General features: G+C 44.8%; 1 protein-coding gene and 1 long non-coding RNA gene across 2 annotated transcripts in view; one reads left to right on the top strand and one right to left on the bottom strand.

Moving 5' to 3' along the window:
* The window catches only part of GRAMD1B (GRAM domain containing 1B), a 261,587-nt gene that overhangs the window by 213,571 nt on the left and 21,800 nt on the right, over window positions 1–26,216 (bottom strand). The gene's annotated exons all lie outside the window — the stretch shown is intronic.
* LOC147357640 (uncharacterized) lies at window positions 1,316–26,216 on the top strand. Its single transcript, XR_015142010.1, has 2 exons — window positions 1,316–3,378; window positions 25,835–26,216. It is a non-coding gene; the product is annotated as an uncharacterized LOC147357640 (long non-coding RNA).

Raw genomic sequence — 26,216 nt, 5'->3', positions numbered from 1 at the left:
TCCTCTACCAAACAGTCTCTCTTTATCCCTCTCTCTCATGCTGAGATCATTAACATGATGGAGAGATGGTTTCTCAGCTATTTCCTTTCTGACAGGTTGGAACCTTCTCCTCTGACTTCCCACTTCCCCACTGAGAATCAGCAAGACAGGATTTGGCAGGGGGCTGCCTTGCGGCAGCCATGGCTGAAAGCTTCCCCATAGCAACCTGGGCACATTCCCACAACACCAGGCGGGATTTCCAGGGCTGGCAACTCACCCTCTCAAAAGCCGTGCACAAGCTGCAAGCTGCCCCAGTCTCTTCCCAGTAAGACTCAAGCTGGCTGCGGGGCTGTGTGCTGAATGCAAAGAGCCAGGAGGGGAGCTGGACAATGCTTTGAATATATATTGGCCCTTTCAGATATTCTCAGACAGCTTTGGAGCCTAGGGCTCCAGGTCTTAGGTTCTGCTTGTGAAAGGGGAAGAATAGAATGAACTGGGAGGTGGGAGAAAACTACCAGCTCTGCCACCAATGTGCTGTGAGATGTTAAGTCAGTTACTTAACCTCTGGTTCTCAGTTACCTCATCTTTAACATAAGGGTTTTTTTTTTTTTTTTTAATGATTTCTCAATATTTATTATATCTCTAGTAAAGCAATATAATACCGATATATTCTATCACTATATATATATATATAGAGAGAGAGAGAGAGAGAGAGAGATACACTTTGGTAAAGAATATTTAGTAAAGAATCTGCTTGCAATGCAAGAGACCCCAGTTCAATTCCTGGGTCAGGAAGATCCCATGGAGAAGGGATACGCTACCCACTCCAGTATTTCTGGGCTTCCCTTGTGTCTCAGCTGGTAAACAATCCACCTGTAATCCAGGAGACCTGGTTCAATCCCTGGGTTGGGAAGATCCCCGGGAGAAGGGAAAGGCTACCTACTCCAGTATCCTGGCCTGGAGAATTCCACAGACTGTATAGTCCATGGGGTCACAAAGAGTTGGACACGACTGAGCAACTTTTACTCTCACATGCTTAAGTAAAACTGTAATATCATTCTGATATACAAATCCCAGATTCACAGTGAAGACATACATCCTTACCAAATGAGTGGAAGTTGCACAGTCATGTCCAACTCTTTGCAACCCCATGGTATGTCCACAGAATTCTCCAAGAGAGAATACTGGAGTGGATCCACTCCAGTGGATTGCAGATCCCCTTCTCCAGGGGATCTTCCTGACCCAAGGATGGAACCCAGGTCTCCTGCACTGCAAGCAGATTCTTTACTGTCTGAGCTGCCAGGGAAGCCCACCAAACTAAGTACAACATAATTAAAAGTTTCCTGCTGGAATTGGGCATTTCCCCCATAACAAGATTTTATTTTAATTTAATCATTTTAAAAACTAAAGTATAGCTAATTTACAATGTTGTGTTAATTTCAGGGGTATATCAAAGTGATTCATATATATATATACACACACATATATATTTTATATATATACATGCTTTTTCAGATTCTTTTCCATTATAGATTGTTATAAGATATTGAGTATAGTTTCCTGTGTTATACAGTAGGTCCTTGTTGTCTGTCTATTTTACATATAATAGTGTGCATATGTTAATCCCAAACTCCTAATTTAGGTAGATTCAAATTTTAAAATAAGAAAAATTAATCGATAGCCTTCAGTGGTCCCCTTTAGTAGTTCAAGGAATTAATTATCTTGAAAGTTGGCAAATAAATGAAGAGTCAATATTTATCTTTTTTTCTATCTAAAATATCAACTACAACAGTCATCAAATAGTCACCAAGGGGAAGCACCTCTTTTTTAAGGTATTGCAAAAAATACATAAAAAATAAATAATGAGACATCAGCATTTTGCAACATCCAATGAATTGATGAATCTAGCCAATAAGCATCAGCGACTACTAAGATCACAAAAAGATGACAGATGCCATATGCTCCCTGCGGTTGAACCTGCCAACAAGATCTACTCAGATCAAACCTATTCAGGCCAAACTTCTGGGTCCAGCAACCAATTTGCAGGCGATAAACTGGACAGAGAACTACTGAACAGTATTATGAGTGTGCAGGCAGCACCATCCAGACTGAGAAACTCCAAGGTTGTATGCCCCGAGTTCTGCATAAAATCAAATGTAAGGAAGAGAAACTGATGAAAAGTGAACCTGGAGAGGGACAGACGTGTCAACTTATTAAAATGAAAAAGACTACACTAGAATGTTGGGAGAGTTGCAGCTAAAAGATAAAACTACAAGGAAACACCAGGAAGTGATCACAACAAGAGCCAGCAGGGCATTATTCAGGGTGGGGAGAGTCCATGATTGGATCAGGAGACAGAACAGAGGAAGCCAATCGAGTTCTATTGCTTGTGTATCATTCCCTGTATTTGTATTTTAATTCAAAATAAAGTGTTTCTTAATTTTTTTAAAGCAGAAAATAAATTTATTGATTCAAGTTTGCAAGTATCATGATATCAGGTGCAGCTTGATCAAGGGGATACAAATGACATCATCAGGGCTCACTTTCCTGTACTTTCCGCTGTCTGGTTCATGCTTAGACAGGTAGGTAACTCTCAGGATTTCATCCTTCCAGTTGCAAGTTCAGCAAAAACAAACAAACAACAGCAAGTGTCTGCCCCAGGCAGAGTTCTTTTTCTGTTTGTTTTTAAATTTTTATTGGAGTATAGTTGCTTTGGGTCTTTCCGGGTGCCTCAGATGGTAAAGATTATCTGCCTGCAATGCAGGAGATGTGGGTTCCATCCCTGGGTCAGGAAGATCCTCTGGAGAACAGAATAGCAACCCATTCCAGTATTCTTGCCTGGAGCATCCCATGGACAGAGGAGCCTGATGAGCTACAGCCCAAAGGGTCACAAAGAAATGGACATGACTGAGCGACTAACATACACACACACACACACACACACACACACACACACACACTTGCTTTACAACGTTAGTTTCTACTATAAAGCAAAGTGAATCAGCTATATGTATACATACATCCTGTCTGAATTTCCTGTTTTTTTGTTTTTTTTTTTTAATGAGAGAGGAGAAAATCACCTTGACTTCCTGACAGAGATAGAAGGATGGGTTCTGGAATTCTAAATCTGCAAAGTGACATGGGTTGTGATGACAAGGATGGTTGTGGGGCCACACGTGGCAGGAAGTGGGGGAGGAGGCAAAAAGGCCAAGGCTGCTCTGGCTGCAGAGCTTTGGAGACGTGGCCTTGAATCTTGACTGCCACATCCTGGCTGGGATGCCAGGAAACTCAGCTAACCTCTCTCATCTCATTTTCCTCATCTACTAAGTAGAAATAACATTTTCTGCCTTGTCATTGTGACAATCAAGTAAGAGTTCACAGCACAGAATCTGGCTCACAGTAAGTACTCAAAACAAGCATTCTACTTGTTATTCTAGTTATTATCATTACTACTATTGTTATTATTACCTATCTGATTATTGTGCTCAGTTGCTCCTCAGTCACGTCTGACTCTTCGCAACCCTTCAGACTGTAGCCACCAGGCTCCTCTGTTCATGGTTTTTGTTTTTCAGGCAAGAATACTACAGTGGGGTTGCCATTTCCTCCTCCTGCGGATCTTCTCAACCTAGGGATTGAACCCAAGTCTCCTGTGTCTCCTGCATTGGCAGGCAGAGTCTTTACCTGCTGAGTCATCAGGGAAGCCCATCTGATTATTAGGATGCCCCTAACATCGTGACCCATGAGCAGGCTGGAAAATAATTTCCAGACATGGGGCAGAATGGGAGGAGAATAAAGTCAGGTGTGGAGCCCCACAGGGCTCCACACCTAATATAGATAGAAGTAAACCAGAAGGTGGATTTCTCCTTCAAAAAGGGAAAACAAGGGACTTTCCTGGTGGCCCAGTGGTTAAGCCTCTGAGCTCACACTGCAGGGGGCACAGGTTTGATCCCTGGTTGGGGAACTAACATTCCACCCACAGGATACTAGGCCAAAAAAAAAAGGAATACGAGAACATGGTCCCTTAGGGACACTAGTGACGGGAGCGATTACAGCAATAGAAAGCGCAGCTTCTCAAACCTTCCACTGGCTCTCCCCAGTGTAATGTGTCCCCGGTGGACACACTGCCTACTTGATCCACTCTTTCTCTTCCCTGTGAAGCAAGCAACCAGGCTTCCACTCTAAGCCACTCTCATCAGAAGCCACGCTCATCGGTCTGACACTTCACGCTCTTGGTTCTTCTGGTCCCTGCAGCGTGGAAAGCTCAGGGCACCACTCACCGTGTCCATTGGTCACTGGAGCCACTGTGTGTGAGGAAGCCTCCAGGACAAACACCGAGGGAGACAGCAGAGCCCGGTGCTTCCAGGTCACCTTAAGGACAAAGCCTTTGGAACCTGGGAAGCACCGGACGGGAATGGGCTGTGAAGCCTCCAGCATCCGAATGGCCAGCTGTCTTCTGCTCTCCTTACTTTAACGTCTTGGGCATGAAAGAAAGAGCCTCCTGTGCCATCTGGGGCTAAGCTTAGTCAGTACCCCTTCAAGTTATTAGTCACTTTCCCCTTATCCGTGAGACCATGGCAAGTTAACCTCACCGTGCCCTCTTATAAAATCTACATAAGAGAATCTGCTTCATATGGTTGTCATGGAGATTAATTGAATTAGGAAAGACAGATTGCTTTAAACAATTCTTGACACAATGTCTGTTAAAAAAGGCTGCGTTTCGTAGCTTTCTGAATTCGGGTACTAAATTCCATCCTTTATTAGTTCAGTGATGCCGGGGAAGTTGCTTTGCCTCTCTGCATCTCTGTTTGTTCATCAATCAAATGGGGATAATAATAGTGCCATACTTGCTGGATTGACGTAGATATGAAATAGATGATGCAGAAAAAGATTCTGGTTTACACAAAATATTTAATAAACATTAGACATTATTATCCCCATAATGCCAGATAATAAGCAAAGTTTTTTTCTTTCCTTGCTATCCAAAGCAGAGCAAAATGCACAAAATATTTTGACAGGATACTGGGTAGACAGACATCCTCTAAAGCAAAGTCCTTGTCTTCAGGCACTTTGTTGTTTTCGGTTGCTAAGTCGTGTCTGACTTTTCAACGCCTTGAACTGCAGAATGCCAGGCTTTTCTGTCTTGCGCTATCTCCCTGAGTTTGCTCAAACTCATGTCCATTGAGTCAGTGATGCCATCCAACCATCTCATCCTCTGTCACCCCCTTCTCCTCTTGCACTGAGATGCTCCTTTTTTTAAAAACATGTATTTATTTGGCTACATCTGGTCTTAGCTCCAGCTTTCGGGATCTTCACTGCATCATGTGGGGTCTATTGTTGTGGTGCACGGGCTCCAGAGTGGATGGGCTCAGTAGTGGTGGCACGCAGGCTTAGCATGTGGGATCTTAGTTCCCCAACCAGGGATGGAACCCTCACTCCCTGCATTGGAAGGTGGAGTCTTAACCACTGGATCACCAGGGAATTCCCCTATTATGGGGGTTTTGAGATGAAAGCCCATAATGTGTTGAGAGGAGGTTGCAATAGCAGCTTTGAGAAGAGGCTGGAGTCAGTTGGAAGTGGAGAGGCAATTCCATTTGGAGGGAACAGTACACATGAGAACAGGAACGTGTGAAAATCTATGTTTGGGTATGACTGGGTATCACTGGATGGAGCAGAAGAACTATCAACACTGAGAGAGAGAGAAAGTGATGAAAAGAGAAAGCTGTTGACATATGAAAAGCGATGGACAGAATAAGGTTCTTCTTCCTAATTGGGAGGCAACGGGAATGACAGGAAGTCTGGTTTTCTCAAGACAGTTTTCATTTCATCTCTGCTTCATGCATAATTACTAAGAACACCCTGCTTCACTCTCAAAAGTACTCTGTTTTTGGATAAAAATTTATATGATCATCTCAGCAACAAGAAGCCTTCATCGTTGTTGTTTAGTCACTGAGTCGTGTCCAGCTTTTTTGTAACCCCATGGACTGTAGCCCGCCAGGTTTTTCTGTCCCTGGACTTCTTCAGGTAAGAATACTAGAGTGGGCTGCCATTTCCTCCTCTAGGAAATCTTTCCCATCTAGGGATCCAACCCTCATCTCCTGCTTTGGCAGGCGGATTATTTATCACTGAGCCACCAGGAAAGCCCCAAGAAACCTTCAAACTCTTTTAAAAACAGAGAGCAAAGGAGTTGAATATGGACGGTATTATCAAAATTATATTTTATCAAGACTCAGCAGGTACTTCAATGGGATTTGCGCTCAATAGGGAAAGAAATTAAACAGGGATGGGATGATCATTCAGAGGCTATTACAGCTTTATTGGAGGCAAAAGTAAAAAGAGTCTCAACTGAGGTGCTGGCCAAACACGGAAGGCAGCCTGTGTGCTAAGTTGCTCAGTCGTGTCCGACCTTTTGTGATGCTGTGGACTATAACCCACGAGGCTCCTCTGTCCATGGAATCCTCCAGGCAAGAATACTGGAGTGGGAGCCATTCCCTCCTCCCAGGGAGCTTCTCAACCCAGGAATGGAAGCCGGGTCTCCTGCTTCAGCAGGCGGCTTCTATACCACTAATGCCACCTGAGAAGCCCCCATCAAGCCACAGGAACACCCAACATAAGAGAACAGTGTTGTTTTCCCCCTTCAGAAAAAGGGTCTAGCCCCAGTGAGCCTCACCCTTCCACCTGAACAAGGGCTGAACCTGTGTCACTAACAGGCTATCATAGAAACGATGGGGTGTGACTTCTGATGCCAGTTCATAAAAGATGCTGCGGCTTCCTCCTTGCTCTCTCTCTTTCTTGGATCACTCAGTCTGGAAAAAGCCAGCTGCCATGTTGTAAAGACCCCAAAACAGCCCTATGGAAAGGTTCATGTGATTAGGGACTGAGATCTGTCATCTCCAGCGTGAATTCACAAATTCACCAGCCCTCTGTGTGAGCCACCCTGGCACTGAGCCCTCCAGCTCCAGCCAGCACTTCAGATGCCTGTGGCCCCAGCTGCCATCTGAGTACAATCTCATGAGAGGTGCTCAGCCAAACCACTCTGCCAAGCTTCTCCTGACTTCCTGACTCACAGAAAATGTGTGAGATAAAAAATGTTTATTACCACTTTACCCTGCGAGGTTTGGGGTAATTTATTATGTGCCAACAAGCAGGAGATCATAAAAATAAAAATCAAAGGATAAAAATGAATTGCATGTAGACACCTAGAGTAACTGGCATGTGGATGGGCTCTGTTCCTAGTTTCTCCTTCAGTTAACACCAAGTGGTGTTGCTGAGTTTACCTAATACACAACAGTCTTGGTTTCCTCAACTGTGAAATAAGCAGGCCCCATCAGTGACCTTCAGCATCCTTTCTATTAACACCATCCAAATTAAAGTGTGAAAAAGTGAAAGTCACTCAATCATGTCTGACTCTTTGCAACCTCTTGGTTGCAGGCAACCAGGCTGCCTCCTTTGCAACAGATTCTTTACCGTCTAAGTCACCAGGGAAACCCCAAATTAAATGATCCTATTATTCGAAAAGCATACTTATTAGTCGCTGAGCAGAGTTCAGAAATTATCCCACTGGGGACTTCCCTGGTGGTCTAGTGGTTAAGATGACACACTCCCAAGGCAGAGGCCCTGGGTTTGATCCTTGGTTGGGGAACTAGATTTCGCATGCAGCAACTAAAGATCCCGCATGCCACAACTAAGATGAAGACTCAGCTTGCCGCAACTAAGAAGACCCAGAGCAGCCAAATAAATACAATATATAAAAAAGAAACTATCCCATTATTTGGAGGGCTCTCCATGTCTCTGACCTCATCCTGTTCAACCATCGTATCAATGACTGAATTGAAAATATGCAAGGCATTCTTGTCAAAATCAAAGATGATGGAAAACCCTTGAGGGAAAGCTATTGCACTGCTGAAACCAAACGCTTGAGAAGCTTGAAATTCAGGAACAAGGAGTCAAGTATAACAAGACACAATGTAACAGACTCATAGACAGTCTCTGAAGGTCTGAAAACTCATCCCTAGGAGCATAAGAGTGTGGTAAGAATAACATTCTCTGTGAGTCAATCATGTGGACAAGCTGCCAAGGAATGAGTCTACCTGTCTTGTACTAAATTTACCCAACAATCACTCAGGCAGGGTACTAAGCATCAGGGCTACAGCAATGACTAAGACACATATTTAGGTTACATTGATAGAATTACAGAACCTAAAAATAAGCGAGGAGAGAGCCCCATGACGAGCCTTGCTTGGCCAGATTGTATTTGATCTATAGAAAATTATAGAGTTTAATTTGAGAAGAGTTAACCAGAATGAATATGGAACTCAAAGTAACCAGAATCAAACAACATTTATTAAGTGGCTGCTCTGTATGTCCTGTCCAGGGACAAACTGTCCAGAGAGAAGAAAGGGTGACCTAGGATAGAATCTTGTCGAACTCACAACACATAAAGGACAGGCAGAAGAAGAGGATCTGCAAGGGACTAAGTGGGAGCTGCAAGAAAAGTGGGAGAAAAATCTGGAAGCTAAACCAAAAATGTGTTTCCAAGGTCACCGGCATGTGATCCGGTACTTGCCTCTTCGTCCAATCTCCTCTACTACCCTCGTAACTTATTCACTCCTGCCCAACCACATGGGTCTTAGGGTCGTTTATCAAATACCCCACACTCTTTTCTCTGGGTCATTCAGGGTCTTCACTATTCCCACTACCCAAGGACAGTCCAGTCTCTCACTTCATTCAGATCCAAACTCACATGCCACCTCCTCAGAGATCTTACCTGGTCTGACCCTGATTGATTTCTCCTCTCATCACTTATCACTCAACTCCCAACATTTTATAAATCTACTTGCTCCTTTATTAATTATTTCCTCATCTCCCCCAGCCCCATATGTACACGTTGATCCCACCTGCCTCTTTCCCTGATGAATCCACACTGCACAATATGCAAAGTGTCTGGAACACTGTAGGTGCTTTGTAAATATTTGATAAGCGAATTAATTAAGTCAAGATGCCAGGGAGGAATTCAGTAATCTTGACAAGAACAATTTCAGTACAGGTCAGGCACACAGGGGACAATAGAGGAAACAAGGTCTGAGAAAGCAGGAGAGGATGAGATCTGAAACACTGATGGTGTAACTAGCTTGAGATCAGAGACAGGAACCTTAACAAGGCAGGAAGGACAATGAATAGAGCTCCTTGATACGGGGTTAATAAGTTCAAAGATTCCTCATTTTGTGACTGCTGGTTTTGTTTTTTTTTTTAAGATTTTTTTTTCATGTGGACCATTTTTAAAGCCTTTATTGTATTTGTTACGATGTTGCTTCTGTTTTTATGTTTTGAATTTTTGGCTGTGATGCATAATCTTAGCTCCCTGAACAGGGACCAAACCCGCACCCTCTGCATTGGAAGGCAAAGTCTCAACCCCTGGACCACCAGGGAAGGCCCATGACTGCTGTTTTATTTTTAAAGTGGTACTAAGGAGTCACCCGCCGCGATACAGTGCGGAAAGTGGTGGGACCATGGGTTTGAGGACAGTGGAGTAAAGGAAATTTGAAATGCTCCCTGTCAGCAAAGCCAGGCTGCAAAGTGGGTTCAATAAAAGGGCAATGAGCACGGGAGGACAGTGGCTGAGTAAAGGCTCCGAGAATTAAGTGGGGGAAAAGGTGAAACCAGGAGGGAGTTTATAGGTGGGGTTGTGCAAAGAGGTCACGAGACTGACCTCTACTTGGTCAAAGAACAATGACTCCCCCCTCCCCACCCCATCACTAACAACCTGTGGAAGGGACAGCGCATATCATATCTATCCTGTAGAAGACATGAATCATGGGGTGGGGAAGAAGAAGAAGCATCTGTCTTCAAAAAAACAGAAAAAAATCACAGAGTTTTCCCGGTGGTGCAGTGGTTTAAGACTCCACCTTGCAATGCAGGGGACATGGGTTCCATCCCTGGTCAGGAAACTAAGATCCCACAGGCCACGGAGCAACTAAGCCCACCCATCACAACTAGAGAGAGTCCTTATGCTGCAAAGTGAGATGCTACTGAGTCAACAAAGATTCCCCTTGCCAAAAAGAAGACCCCACGTATGGCAACTAAGAGCTGACACAGCCAAATGCATTAATAAGTATTTAAAAAAAAAAAGAAAAAGAAAAATCACCATGGAAAACTGTATCTGACATGATTTGTGTGTGAGACTAAGGCCAATAGGCAGCAATTATGACCAGATCTGACCCAAAGTGAAAAAAAAAAAAAAAATGCTGAGAATCATCAAAGTTGTGAAAAGTCATAGAAAGATAAAAAACTGTCTCTTGGGTGGGGGACACTCATGTCCAGAGGTGCTCAAGGACAGAGTGGGATGTTACAGGGTGAGAGGATCCGAGGAGAGCAAGAGGTATGATGGAGATGCTGGTGAGCCTCAGGGTTGCCTCACAGGCAGGTGGGAGGGAGAAAGGGGGCCTACAAACAGGTGAAGGCAGGGGCTCCTTCCCACTTCTTCCAGAGCAAACTGTGGTCTGTATATAATTTGTATATTGTATACAAATATTATATATATTATAAACAAGAGAAATTTCTTTCTCAGGGTTCTGGGGATTGGCAAGTCCAAGGTCAAGACATAGAAAGATTCAGTGTCTAGTGAGGGCTTGCTTCCTGGTCCATAGACGGCTGCCTTCCCCCCAAGTCCTCACAAGCTCTCTGGGCTCTCTAGGATCGTTTTCAGAAGGACACGAATCCCACTGATGAGGGCTTTGCCCTCCTGACCTCGTCTCCTCCCAATGGTCCCACTTTGAAACACCATTACTCTAGGGATTAGGTTTCAGCACATGAAGTGGTTGGAGGGCGGGGATGCAGGTATTCAGTCTATAGCACTAGGCCACACAGGGTACTCTGAGGGTTTGAGCAGGTTGATGCTTGTCTATATGCACACCAAGAACCAGAAAACAAAACTTTGAGACCTCTGAGGATGCCCGAGCTTGAATCCAAGAAATCGAGGAATCTGTTTCCTCCTGTGTTTTGTGGAACCCTTAAGGGGAGAAGAGAAGCTGGCATCGGTGCTGTGTCCTCAGTGGTAAGTGTAGTCACTCAGTCATGTCCGACTCTTTGCAACCCCATGGACAGTAACCCTCTAGGCGCCTCTGTGCACAGAATTCTCCAGGCAAGAACAGGGGAGTGGGTTGCCATGCCCTTCTCCAGGGGATCTTCCCGACTTGGATCAAACCAGGGTCTCCTGCGCCTCCTGCCTTGCAGGCAGATTCTTTACCATCTGCGCCACCAGGGAAGCCAGTTCTGTTCTTAAGAAGCCTTCAAAGCCCACTCACGATGGCACAAGACCCCAAGCTCCCTGAAATGACCATCTTTGATTTGCTGGGCAAAGAATGCTAACTCAGAGTCTTTGGGGATTTTCTGGTTCCTCCTTTCCTTCCAAATACAGTCTGTCTGTGATGATAAACACCAGGCCTCACGTGTGCGTGTGTGGGCCTGTGTGTCAGCAAACACGCTGCCTTTCCGAAGCGTGTGGAAGCGGCTGTGAGCCGTGACTCCATCAGAGGGCTGCGCCAAATCAACCCTCCTCTGGAAAATCTTCCTGGGGACACTTCGCATCCAGCCATTACTCATGAAACCAGACGGTGCTTCTTAAAGTGCCAGCATCCTGGTACTCAAGACTTCGCACACCCCAACTGGGGTGACCTGTAATTCTTCCGGGAGGTACAGGGACTGCCTCTGGCCACCTCAGACTCTCTAATCTCACTTGCCTCCCCAAAGGGACCCAAACACAAAATACCTCTGCCAAAAGGCCCTCGGAACATGTAACAAATGATTACAATCTTGGTCCAGCTGGCACTGAGTAAATGCATGGCGTACTCATTCAGTACACACAAAACAGATTAGACATCCCTCCTTGCTTCCTTTCCGAGTTTCCCAGGTGGCACTAGCAGTAAAGGACCTGCCTGCCAATACAGGAGACATAAGAGATGTGGGTTTGATCCCTGGGTCCAGAATACGCCCTGGAATAGGAATGGCAACTCACCCTAGTATTCTTGCCTGGAGAATCCCATGGACTGGTGGGCTACAGTCCATAGCGTCGCAGAGAGTCAGATACGACTGAAGCAGCCGAGCACGCAAGCGTGCCTGCTTCCTTCTCACACACCACAGACCAGGGCTGATGGGACCAGCTCCACTTAGATGGGCCCAGAGGGGTTAAAAGATCTGCTAAACATCCTGCAGCTGATGCAAGGGATTTGCCTAGTGCCCATTGAGAAGGCTGACCACTAAAGAATTGATGCTTTTGAACTGTGGTGCTGGAGAAGACTCTTAAGAGTCCCTTGGACAGCGAGATCAAACCAGTCAATCCTAAAGGAAGTCAACCCTAAATATTCATTGGAAGAACTGATGCTGAAGCTAAAACTCCAATACTTTGGCCACCTGCTGTGAAGAGCTTCATTGGGAAAAACCCTGATGCTGGAAAAGACTGATGACAGAGGACGAGATGGTTTGGATGACATCACTGACTAAATGGACATGAGTTTGAGCAAATTCCAGGAGACGGTGAAGGACAGTGAAGTCTGGCATGCTGCAGTTCATGGGGTCACAAAGAGTCAGACACAACTGTATGACTGAACAACAATCAACAAGGCTGTTGCTACTTCCGGTCCATTGAGGCCAGGAGACGCTGGGCAGCTCTCTATGTTTTAAGATAGAAATAGGCCAATAGGAAACCAAGAAGGTATACCAACCAGCACAGAAATCAAAGATGAAGCATATTTTAAGAAGAAAGATGGGACCGGGCATGTCCAACACTGTAGAGTGAGCTCTTTTGAAAGAGGCCACTCGATTGGGCATTTGGGAGTTAGAGAGTTCTGAAATGATTTTTGGCGCAATGGTAGAAAACAAACCAGTCTGAAAGGAGTTAAGAAGTCAAGCAGCGGTGAGGGACTTGGCGAAATGAGCATGTGATGATTTTTAAAGAAAATCAGAACAGAAGGAGAGAATAATAGCCAAGCTACGGCAGGTTAGAGAGGCATTAAGGTTCGGAGAGAGGTTTCTTTGTGAGTACATTTATAAAGATGAGAGAAGCACTGAAGAGCAAGGGATGGAAGATTTAGGAAATAATTCATTACCCAAAGCACAGGAAGAAGATTTATGAGGGAAAGAAAAAAGGCAGCATTTATTAGACACTTAGCATGAGCCAACTACTACACAGGGAGATAAAATTGATATAGATAGTTAGAGATAAGTAGTCTTTAGATCTCAGATCAACCACAAAAGTTTAACATTACCCACCTTTTACAGATGAAGAAACTGGAAGTTTAGTAACTTGCCCAAAGCTCACATTTAATAAGTTTAGCAGAGCTGAGATTTCAAGCTACTATTATTTACCTCTAACAGAAGCAGAAGATATTAAGAAGAGGTGGCAAGAATACACAGAAGAACTATACAAAAAATATCTTAATGACCCAGATAACCATGATGGTGTGATCACTCACCTAGAGCCAGACATCCTGGAATGCGAAGTCAAGTGGGTCTTAGGAAGCATCATGATGAACAAAGCTAGTGGAGGTGATGGAATTACAGTTGAGCTATTTCAAATCCTAAAAGATGATGCTGATGAGTGCTGACTGCACTCAATATGCCAGCAAATTTGAAAAACTCAGCAGTGGCCACAGGACTGGAAAAGGTCAGTTTTCATTCCAATCTCAAAGAAAGACAATGCCAAAGAATGTTCAAACTATCATACAATGGTACTCATCTCATATGCTAGCAAAGTAATGCTCAAAATTCTCCAATCCAGGCTTCAACACTACATGAACTGAGAACTTCCAGATATTCAAGCTGGATTTAGAAAAGGCAGACGAATCAGAGATCAAATTGCCAACATCTGCTGTATCATCAAAAAAGCAAGAGAGTTCCAGAAAAAAATCTACTTCTGCTTCATTGACTATGCCAAAGTCTTTGACTGTGTGGATCACAACAAACTGGAAAATTCTTAGAGATGGGGATACCAGACCACCTTACCTGCCTCCTAAGAAATCTGTATGCAGGTCATGAAGCACCAGTTAAAACCAGACATAGAACAACAGACTGGTTCCAAATTGTGAAAGGAATACCTCAAGGCTGTATAGTCACCCTGCTTATTTAACTTATACACAGAGTACATCATGGAAAATGCCAGGCTGGATGAAGCACAAGCTGGAACCAAGACTGCTAGGAGAAATATCAATAACCTCAGAAACGCAGATGACACCACCTTTTGGCAGAAAGAGAAGAGGAACTAAAGAGAATCTTGATGAAAGTGAAAGAGGAGAGTGAAAAGGCTGGCTTAAAACTCACCATTCCAAAAAACTAAGATCATGGCATCTGGTCCCATCACTTCATGGCAAATAGATGGGGAAACAGTAGAAATAGTAACAGACTTCATTTTCTTGGGCTCCAAAATCACTGCAGATGGTAACCACAGCCATGAAATTAAAAGATGCTTGCTCCTTAGAAGAAAAGCTATGACCAACCTAAACAGCATGATAAAAAGCAGAGACATTACTTTGCCAACAAAGGTCCATAAAGTCAAAGCTATGGTTTTTCCAGTAGTCACGCATGGATGTGAGAGTTGGACTATAAAGAAAGCTGAGCACCGAAGAACTTATGCTTTTGAACTATGGTGTTGAAGAAGACTCTTGAGAGACCCTTGGACTGCAAGGAGATCAAACCAGTCAATCCTAAAGGAAATCAATCCTGAATAGTCATTGGAAGGACTGATGCTGAAACTGAAGCTCCAATACTTTGGCCACCTGATGTGAAGAACTGACTCACTGGAAAAGACCCTGATGCTGGGAAAGATTGGAGGCGGGAAGAGAAAGGGACAACAGAGGATGAGATGGTTGGATAACATTACTGACCTGATGGATGTGAGTTTCAGTAAGCTCTGGGAGTTGGTGATGGACAGGGAGGCCTGGTGTGCTGCAGTCCATGGGGTTGCAAAGAGTCGGACACAACTGGGCAACTGAACTATTTACCCCTAGAGCCCACGTACTTTCCACTTAATCAAGATGCCACAGTTCAGAAACAAGGTTCCTCATTACTGTGGGAAGAAAGAAACAAAATCAGTGAAAAGAGACAGATTCTGAAGTAGAAACACTCTTTTTTAAATATCTTTATTTTATATTGGCATATAGTTGGTTAACAATGATGTGTTAGTTACAGGTATACAGCAGAGTGATTCAGTTATACCCATACAAGTATCCATTTCTTTCTCAAATTCTTTTCCAATTTAGGCTATTACAGAATATTGAGCGGAGTTCCTTGTGTAGAGTAGGTCCTTGTTAGTCATCTATTTAACATATAGCAGTATGTACATGTCAATCCTAAGGGGCTTCCCAGGTGGAGCTAGTGCTAAAGAATTCGCCTGCAATGCAGGAAACACAGGAGACACGGCTTCGATCCCTGGGTCCAGATCCCCTGGAGGAGGGCGTGGCAACCCACTCCAGTATTCTTGCCTGAAGAATCCCGTGGACAGAGGAGCCTGGCAGGCTACAGTCCATGGAGTTGCAAAGAGTTAGACACGACTGAACCGACTTAGCACACACACACATGTCAATTCCAAATTATCAATCTATCCCTCCTCCTCTCCACCCTTTTTCCTCCTGGTAACCATAAGTTTGTGGTCTAAGTCTATTCTAAGTGTGGGAACGATCTTAAGTACAAAGCCAGGTGAACACCTTAGTGTTCTCAGGAAACAATCATATCTTACCTGCAATTACACATTTATCTCTGGCCAAGTGCTGGAAAATTTCCATGTGGCCTCCATATCTACCATCTCTATCTCACCGTCTTGCTTGTGACCCTGGAGGCTGACTCTTGGGAACAATACACCTGGTTCCCTTGCCTTCTGGCTTCTGATTGGGTCCTGCCAAGGGAGGCGATAAAGACCATAAAGACGGCTGAGCGCCGATCAAACTGTGGTGCTGGAGAAAACTCTTGAGAGTCCCTTGGACTGAAAGGACATCAAGCCAGTCAGTCCTAAAAGAAATCAACCCTGAATATTCATTGGAAGGACAGATGCTGAAGATGAAGCTTCAATACTCTGGCCACCTGATGCGAAGAGCCGACTCACTGGAAAAGACCAATGCTGGAAAGACTGAGGGCAGGAGGAGAAGGGGACGACACAGGATTAGAGGGTTTGATAGCATCACCAATTCAATAGACATGAGTTTGGGCAAACTCCAGAAGATGGTGAGCGACAGGGAAGCCTGGTGTGCTGCCATTCATGGGGTCACAAAGAGTGGACACGACTTGGGGACTGAACAGCAAGGGGAGGTGATGGCTGGAGACAGGAGAACAGGGAATGGGGACACGGCTTGGACCACAGCTTTCTCCTGCCACATCACCACAGATCAATCGGATCCTTGTAACAATCCCACAGCTCCGGTCAGGAAGCCCTCTTCTAGCAGTTGCCACCCTTCAGGGTGCTTCATTGTCCCGTACTGATTTCTCTTATCTCTCCCACGTCTCTGCAAAGAATCTCTATTAAATTCTTCCCCATTACTTTGTCTGAGGGCACCATCCATGTCCTGCCAAGCCCCAACAAGCCACCTGACCACACATATGCTCCTGGATGCTTCCTCACATACGATAACATGGTCACCCCAACAAGCATCCACTTTCCACACACTTCGATACGTACATCACACTTCTATATGTACATCAGCCAACTGCAAGGTCTTCAGAATGGAAAAACGGAAACATTTTTCACAATATAAGCTGAACCTTGGAGTTGAGTATCAGTTGAAACCTCACACCCCAAATAAGAACAGATGACATTTAATCACAGATCTCAGCATTTTCAAGTCCTCTGCTGCTGCTGCGTCGCTTTAGTCGTGTCCGACTCTGTGCGACCCCATAGATGGCAGCCAACCAGGCTTGCCGTCCCTGGGATTCTCCAGGCAAGAACACTGGAGTGGGTTGCCATTTCCTTCTCCAATCTCAAGTCCTCTAAACCTCCCCTAAAGAAACGAATCCTGGATGTGACTGACCCAGGTTCAGAAACGGAGAAATATACCAGATCTGAAGCTACAATTAGATTCAAGTTCAAAGCTCTTCCTGCTTCTGGTCTTGAAAGGGAGGCTAGCCAATCTTTCTCTTATGATTCATACTCTGTGACAGAGACTTAATTTAAAATATTAATTTGCCTTTCAAAAGGGTAATGACACACAGGACAGCTTCTTCTTTGCCCACCCCTCTCTTGCCCTGGCCCCAAGGGAAAAAAAAATACCCTGAGTTTTTCTTACTGATGTCATTCACTTATTTGGGGAAGGTGGAACCACCCAAGTTTTACTTTTCACGTGTAGTTTCTTTCTCAGGCCCTGAGTGAGCACTGCCAGGTGTTGGTCAGAGGAAGCTCCCTTTGCACCAGGAATGCCTGGCCCCCCACCCCAAGCAGAGCATTGGGTTCTGACACCAGCACTGACTCTGCCCCAAGCCTCCAGGTCTAGTCTGTGACTTCAGGCCAGTCACCATCACACTCTTTCTTTTTCTCTGAGCCCCTCTTTACTTCCTCTGTAAACTAACAGGTCACATTAAATCAGCAGTTCTTTTTCAAGAATGGAGTGGGTTTTTTGTTTTTGTTTTTTTTTAATCATTTAAAAAGTATCGTAGTCCTGAGAGGTGGTGGTTATGTTTGTGTGTCTGGTCCACGATCATGTTCAAACCAGGTCTGGCTTTTGGGAATATGTAACTCCACAACCTTGTGGCAACCTTTAATACATGTTTAATACATCTTAGCCACATGCTGGGCTTCCCTGGTAGCTCAGATGGTAAAGAATGCCCCTGCCATGCAGGAAACCTGGGTTTGATCCCTGGGTCGGGGAGATCCCTTGGAGAAGGGTATGGCTACTCACTCCAGTATTCTTGCCTGGAGAATCATGGACAGAGGAGCCTGGCAGGCTGCAGTCCACGGGTCACAAAGAGCTGGACATGACTGAGTGACTAAGCACGAGCACTATTTACACGTTAGAACCTCTGTACCCCAAAATCTCCAGCTGCTGCTGCTAAGTTGCAGTCGTGTCTGACTCTGTGCGACCCCATAGACAGCAGCCCACCAGGCTCCTCTGTCCCTGGGATTCTCCAGGCAAAAATACTGGAGTGGTTGCCATTTCCTTCTCCAATGCGTGCATGCATGCCAAGTCACTTCAGTCGTGTCCGACTCTGTGTGACCCTATGGACAGCAGCCCACCAGGCTCCTCCATCCACAGGATTCTCTAGGCAAGAATACTGGAGTGGGTTGCCATTTCCTTCTCCAAAATCTCTTGCATGTTGGGTTTTTCGTGAATACCTAAGACCTGGCATTCATTTATAGGCCCAGCACGCAAAAATCTCAACGTCTTCCTGGGGTGCCAGGCTTGGCCCAGGGCACTAAAAGAATGACCCTAAATCTCTGGGGTGTAAGGCTGAGGTAATCTACTCAAGGATTGGGTCAGGTTTTCCCCCAACTCTGGACCTCAGATCTAACCAAAGCAAAGACTGGCATCTCTGAGGCAGAGATTTTAGAGAGAAGCACTGTAGACACCTTTTGGGCAAGGGCTATCCAATACCAAGGACAAGGCCCCATCCCATCCCAAGCCACATATTCATCCGAATTTGCCCTATATCTGTGGGAGAACAGTGGACACTGAGGATTGACCTATATGGATCCTACTCAAAATAGCCCATAAAAAAAAAAATCTAGTCTCTCAGAGGACTAGACTCTTAATCACAGTTCAAGGTTTGATCAAGCCAGGTATCATCACCCAAACTCCAACCCCACCTTAGGATTTCAAGAAGACCTTAGCCTATACAGAGAAAGGAACCCACTTAAATTAGCTTAAGTGTCAGACTGCATGCAGAGCCATCAAAAGGTACAGGAATGACTGTGTAAACCTTCAGAAGGTCTGCTGGTCTGTGCAATAATGTGAACACGATGGGGCTTCCCTGGTGGTCCAGTGGTTAAGAATCCATCTCGCAACACAAGGGACGCCGGTTTGATTCCTGGTTTGGGAAGATCCCACTTGTCGTGAGCAACCAAGCTTGTGTGCCACAACTACTGAGCCCAAGCTCTAGAGCCCATGAGCTGTAACTACTGAAGCCCGAATGCCTTAGAGTCTGTGCCCTGAAACAAGAGGAAGCCACTGCAAGAAGCCTGAGCACTGCAACTAGAGAGTTAGTAGCGCCCACTTGCCACAACTAAGAAAGTCGGTGCCCAGCAGTAAAGACCCAATGCAGCCATAATAAATACATCAATTAAATATTTTTAAAAACATGAACAGAATGGTGGTGATGTGGGACCTAACTCTTCTAACTGGGACTTGCCTTATGACATGATAGAGAGAACTTGGACTGTCGCTAAGAACCTACCCTTTTCCTGTGAAACACACCAGATTCAGGTTTTTCTGAAACTGCCAGACAATCACCCAGATAGTTTCCTCCTGGAGCTGCAAATTTCAGGGCCACTGTTACCACCATCTGTTCAGTCCTAAGGCACAAGGCTCCGGGCTCCTAGAGGGTCATGCAAAACCAGATCCAAGAGCTGCCCGAGAAGAATTGGGGAGGGAGAGGAGAGGAGGTGAGGAAGCCCCACAGAAGTGAGCAAAGCTCCATCATCTCACCTCTGTCCAAAAGTCCCCTACCTCTGGCCAGGAGTTTCCACGGAAACCTCATAAGTTCTATCTATAAGGAAAGAAAAAAAGGAAAAAAGAAGACACAACCTGAGGTATGTACGGATTAGCTCCAAGAAAGGCAGGCAGAGGAGGAGGGAGTGGGGGGCTCACATGGGAGCACGCAGAGCTGATCATTATCCTGATCCGTAAAAAAAGGGGCGGGGACTCTGTGAAAACTAGGCTGCCTTCAGTCACAGAATCAGGAGGGAGGTGGGGTGGACAAGCAGGTATGAAGGCTAGGAAGTTAAGTGGGGAGGGCTAGTGTGCGAAAGCAACTACATGGAAAGGAAGGACTAAGATCATGAAAGGGATCTCAGGCCAGAGGTTCCTCCCAGAGGAGGGAGAGGACAGAAGGCAGAGAACAGAGCCGGTGGGAGTTCAGATGGCAACAGACAGCAGCCTCTTACGCTCTTTATCACCTCAGACCACCTGCAGAGTCCATCAGTCTAGCACTCAAAATTTCCAGGTTGTAACACCTTAAAATACTAATAAAGTGTCTGGAGGTGTCTTGTACATCTTTGTCTTATAAAATCCCAATACCCTGAGGCACTTGTAAAGAAGAACTCTGTTAAACTCTTTTCCTCCTAATCTCGACTTTAAAATGAAGTTTGAGGGAGGAAGAGTCTCTGAGACTTAAATGTCACACAATTTGGTTTTTCAAAAATAGACCATGAGGAGCAAAGAAATAAATGTAAGAGCTAAACTTTTAAAAACCTCAGAAGAAAACAAAGGCATAAATCTTTGTGACCTTGAATTAGGCAATGGTTTCTTAGATATGACACCAAAAGCACAAGCAATAAGAGACAAATAAATTGGACATGATAAAAACTGAAAACTGTTTGTGCTTCAAAGGACACTCTAAAGAAAGTAAAAAGAAAATCCAAAGAATTGGAGAAATTTTTCATAATTCATATGTCTGATAAGGGACTTGTATATAGAATATATAAAGAGCTCCTGCAATTCAATAATAAAAAAGAAACAATTTTAAAATTAGCAAAGGATCCTGAATAGACATATCTCCATAGAAGACATACAAACAGCCAATAACTATATTAAAAGGCACTCAACATCATAAGCCATCAGGTAAATAAAATCAAAATCACAATGAAAATCAAAACTACAGGGAGATATCACCTCAGAGCGCTCAGAATGGCCATCATCAAAAAAATCTACAAACAGTAAATGCTGGAGAGGATGTGGTGAAAAGGGAACCCTCTTGCACAGCTGGTGAGAATGTAAATTGATACTGCCACTATGGATCAATCCCGGGGTCAGGAAGATCCCCTGGAGAAGGAAACGGCAACCCACTTCAGTATTCTTGCCAGGAAAATCCCATGGCCGGAGAAGCCTGGTGGGCTACACTCCATGGGGCACAAAGAGTCGGATGACTGAGTGACTAACACTTAACACATACACCCCAGTGTTCACTGCAGCACGAGTTACAGTAGCCAGAACATGGAAGCAACCTAGATGTCCATCAACAGATGAATGGATAAAGAAGTTGTGGTACATATATACAATGGAATATTACTCAGTCACAAAAAGGAATGGATTTGAGTTAGTTGAACTGAGGTGTACAGAGTGAAGTAAGTCAGAAAGAGAAAAACAAATATCGTGTATTAACACATATGTATGGAATCTAGAAAAATGGTACTTATGGACCTATTTTCGGGGCAGGAATGGAGATACAGATAGAGAACAGACTTGTAGACCCAGCAGGGAAAGAGAAGGTGGGATGAACTGAAAGAGCAGCATTGAAACATATACACTGCTGCTGCTGCTAAGTCACTTCAGTCGTGTCTGACCCTATGTGACCCCATAGACGGCAGCCCATCAGGCTCCCCTGTCCCTGGGATTCTTCAGGCAAGAACACTGGAGTGGGTTGCCATTTCCTTCTCCAATGCATGAAAGTGAGAAGTGAAAGTGAAGTCGCTCAGTCGTGTCCGACTCTTAGCGACCCCATGGACTGCAGCCTACCAGGCTCCTCCATCCATGGGATTTTCCAGGCAAGAGTACTGGAGTGGGGTGCCATTGCCTTCTCCAAACATATACACTTTGCTATGCTATGTTAAGTCACTTCAGTCATGTCCGACTCTGTGCGACCCCATAGATGGTAGCCTACCAGGCTCCCCCATCCCTGGGATTCTCCAGGCAAGAACACTGGAGTGGATTGCCATTTCCTTCTCCAATGCATGAAAGTGAAAAGTGAAAGTGAAGTCGCTCATCGTGTCCGACTCCTAGTGACCCCATGGACTGCAGCCTACCAGGCTCCTCCGTCCATGGTATTTTCCAGGCAAGAGTACTGGAGTGGGGTGCCATTGCCTTCTCCAACATACACACTACCATATGTAAAAGAGACAGCCAGTGGGAAGCTGCCGTGTAACACAGGGAGCTCAACCCAGTGCTCTGCGACAACCTAGAGGGGTGGGACTGTGAGGGGGTGGGAGGTTCACGAGGGAGGGGATATATGTATACTTAAGGCTGATTCAGGTGGTTCTACGGCAGAAGCGAACACAACACTGCAAAGCAATTATTCTCTAATTTAAAAAAACCCACAATGAGGTAACTTCACACCCACTAGGATGGTTATAATAAAAATGATGATAACAAGTATTGGTAAAAATATGGAGAAACTGGAATCCTCGTACATTCCTGGTGTGTATAAGATGACGCAGCCACTTTAGAAAACAGTCTAGCAGTCCTCAAGAGCTTTTACATAGTCACCACTGTGCGTGAGCATGCATGCTCAGTCGTGTCCAGCTCGTTGCGACCCCATGGACTGTAGCCCAACAGGCTCCTCTGTCCATGAAATTTTCCAGGCAAGGATACTGGAGAGGTTGCTATTTCCTATGCCAGGAGATCTTCCCACCCAGGGATCGAACTTGCATTTCTTGCATCTCCTGCACTGGCAGGCAGATTCTTTACCACCGCACCACCTGGGAAGCTCTCCATGATCTGCCAATTGTTGTTGTTTAGTCATTAAGTCACATCTGACTCTTCTGCAACCCCACGGACTATAGCCCGCCAGGCTCTTCAGTTACCCAGATACATACCCAAGAGAAATGAAAACATATACCTATACAAAAACTTCATAATAGCCAAAAACTGCAAACAACCCACGTTTATCAACTGATTAGATAAGTAAAATGTGGCATAACCATATAACAGAATAGAATTCAGCCATAAAAAGGAATGAAGTACTGATACATGCCACAACGTTTCTAAACCTTGAAAACATTATGTCAAGTGAAAGAAGCTAGTCACCCATGACTACAGATTGTATGATTCCACTTATAAGAAATGCCCAGAATAAGCAAATTCAATCCATAGAGACAGAATGTAAATTAATGGTTGTCTAGGACTGGGGAGATGAGGGGGAAATGGGGAGTGACTGTTAATGGTTCAAGACTTCTTTGAGGAGTGATGAAATGTTTTAAAATTGATTGTGGTGACAGTTGCACAACTCAGTGAATAGACTAAAAACCACTAGAGTCTACACTTTAAATGGGTTAATTGCATGGAATGTGAGTTACAGCTCAATAGAGCTGTTATTAAGAAAAACAGACCAAGAGAAACTGTAACATACTGATCTTGTCCTTTAGAGTTTTGATATTCAGGATTTTTTTTTTTGCATGATTATTATTTCAAAACATACAATGCACTGATGCTAATATATTATTCATCTTGATTACTGAGTTTTTTGCTACTTTCTTAGATTTTGTGCCCAAGGCCAGTGCTTCATTTGCATCACCCTACAAAGCCCTGAATTGGGTGTGGTAGCACAGACAGAATCCTTTAAAGAGCCTTGCCTGATCCCCAGAGTGTCAGCTGGAGGCTCCCTCCCACATTCCTGTTTTCTTCCGCTCCCGCAACCTGAGTTGTCAAATACATGCACCGTTAACTCTCCTGGTGCTCGTTTGCTGCTCCTTCATACACACTTTCTCCCACTGGCTTCACGTGTGCATACGTATATGTGTGTGTGTGATTATGAAGAATAAAGACGATTCTGCAAAAATGAAAGTGGGCAACTACCCCAATTTTCAAACGATGAGAAGAAAGCAGATTCTATAAAGTATAGACCAGTGAGTACGAACTGATCTCTAGAAGATTTCCCAAACTGGATTATTTCACAAATTTATAAACATTCAGAAAGCAAAGCTGTTTCCAATAGCAGCCAGCAAAGTTTCGCTAAAGCCAAGGAATGTCAAATGAACTTGATTACCTTTGTTGACACAGTTATTAGACTACAATAATAGATTTAAGGACTTGCAAAACACAGTGAATATTTAGACTTTAATAATGCATCCAGCAGTATCTGTACATCATTGCTAACAGGATAAAGAAATATAGGCAAAATGACTGCATATTCGTAAGAGTTGTAGCTATTTGATTGATGGTGCTATGCTAAGTCACTTCAGTCGTGTCCGACTCTGTGCGACCCCATAGACGGCAGCCCATCAGGCTCCCCCGTCCCTGGGATGCTCCAGGCAAGAACACTGAAGTGGGTTGCCATTTCCTTCTCCAATGCATGAAAATGAAAAGTGAAAGTGAAGTCGCCCAGTGGTGTCCGACTGTTAGCGACCCCATGGACTGCAGCCTACCAGGCTCCTCCATCCATGGGATTTTCCAAGCAAGAGTACTGGAGTGGGTATGTGAATTTAATTCACTCTAAATAAGCTGGTGTGTGCATACTAGGTTGCTTCATTTGTATCCGACTCTTTGTGACCCTATGGACCGCAGCCCGCCAGATTCCTCTGTCCATAGGATTCTCCAGGGAAGAATATTGGAAATGGTTGCCATTTCCTCCTCCAGGGGATCATCCCAACCCCAGGGATCAAACCTGCATCTCTCACATCTCCTGCATTGCGGGCAGATTCTTTACTATCTGAGTCAAAAGAGTAAAACAGCTGCAAAAAAGATGAAGTTGACCTTGGGCTCCATCCATGTTCAAATGTCTGAATGCCTGCTCTACTCTTCAGCTGGTTTCCCAGGAATATGGTGCTCAGTTCTTGGGGTTCCACTTTTTAAGGGGTCACCACCAACAAGAGTCCCTGTTGGCACAGTGTAAAGAATCCGCCTGCAATGTAGAAGACACGGGTTCGATCCTTGGGCCCAGAAATTCCCTGAAAAAGGAAATAGCAACCCACTTCAGTATTCTTGCCTGGGAAATTCCATGGACAGAGGAGCCTGGTGGGCTACAGTCCTACAGTCCACGGGGTAGCAAAAGACTCGACTGAGTGACTAAACAACAACCAAGTGAAGTGCTTCCAGAGGACAACGAGGCTGGGGCAGAGAATCAAAAGCTTACAAATCAAGTTTAATTAAAAAAAAATCAAGGTTGGGTCTCTGGGGCCCAGTAGTGAAGCCATAGGGGAACATGGTAGCCACTTTGAAATACTTGAAGGACTCAAAGGAAACGAGAAACAAAACCGGAATCAACTTAACGAAATCCAGAAGGGCCGAATTAAAGCCAGACAATAGAAGATTAAAAAAAAAAAAAAAATCAGCTCAACTGAAAGAAGGGCCCCTCCCCTGAGCCTGAGCCGTGCCCCCAGTCCAATGGCCTGCCTTGGGAGGTAGACAGCTACCTCCAAAGAAAGCTTTCAAGTTAGAAAGCCTAGCTGGGATATTGTAGATGGGATTCAAGTAATTAGAGGAGGTCGGAGCCCATGTCTTATTGGGTTGCTTCCAAATCAGAGATACTATGAATCTGTGTTTCTTGTCTTCTCTCCCTTCTAGCCTTTCATACCCTTTCTATTGCACTGAGTAATTGAAAGATGTTCTTAAGCCATAACCCACGGGTTTGACCTATTCCATTCCCCTAACACTGCTTTCCAGCCCTGCTCCCTCCCTCCCTTCCTCCTTGTTGCCATCTTCCCTTGTCCCTCTTGAGGCTGACACAGTACAATGCTTCATGCTCTTCCCACAACTCGCCCCTGAAACTAGGTTATGTGAGAAAAAAAAGAATGGAAAAAAAAAAAGGACAGAATAATAGGAACTGAAGACAGCATAGTGTGCCTGTTACACTCTGCTGTGAAAACTCTAACACATGCTGGCTTTGGGAAACATGCAGACATTCATGGAACTGACTGGATCGGGTTCACGTGAATTAGCCTCAGCAGTGTCTCATACACTGTTATCTTTCTGCATAACACTCAATGCTTGTAACATATTCCATGTCTGTTTTCCAGGCTCTACTGCTACATTCCAAAGGCCAGACCATGACAGCTTGGCCTCTGCTGTATCCCCATGGAGGCACTCCATTGCTAGCAATTAAATAAATGAAGAATTTCTCTTGGGACTTCCCTGGTGGTCCAGTGGTTGAGAATCCACCTGCCAATTCAGGGGACACAGGTTCGATCCCTGGTCTGGGAACTAAGATCCCACACGCCACAGTGCAACTGAGTCCTGAGCTGCAATGACTGAAGCCTGAGAGCCCTACAAGAGAAGCTACCACAATGAGAAGCCTGGGCACCTTAACTAGAGAGTAGCCCCCACTGGTCACAGCCAGAGAAAGCCCATACAGCAATGAAGACCCAGCACAGCCAAAAATAAAAAAAAATTTTTCTTAAA

The sequence above is a fragment of the Bos grunniens genome, chromosome 15 (assembly GCF_055505025.1).
Source record: "Bos grunniens cultivar Pamir isolate PY7600 chromosome 15, Bosgru_T2T1.0, whole genome shotgun sequence".
Classification (NCBI taxonomy): domain Eukaryota; kingdom Metazoa; phylum Chordata; class Mammalia; order Artiodactyla; family Bovidae; genus Bos; species Bos grunniens.
The sequence above is the reverse complement of the archived record's forward strand: the minus strand, read 5'-3'. Positions and strand labels throughout refer to the sequence as shown.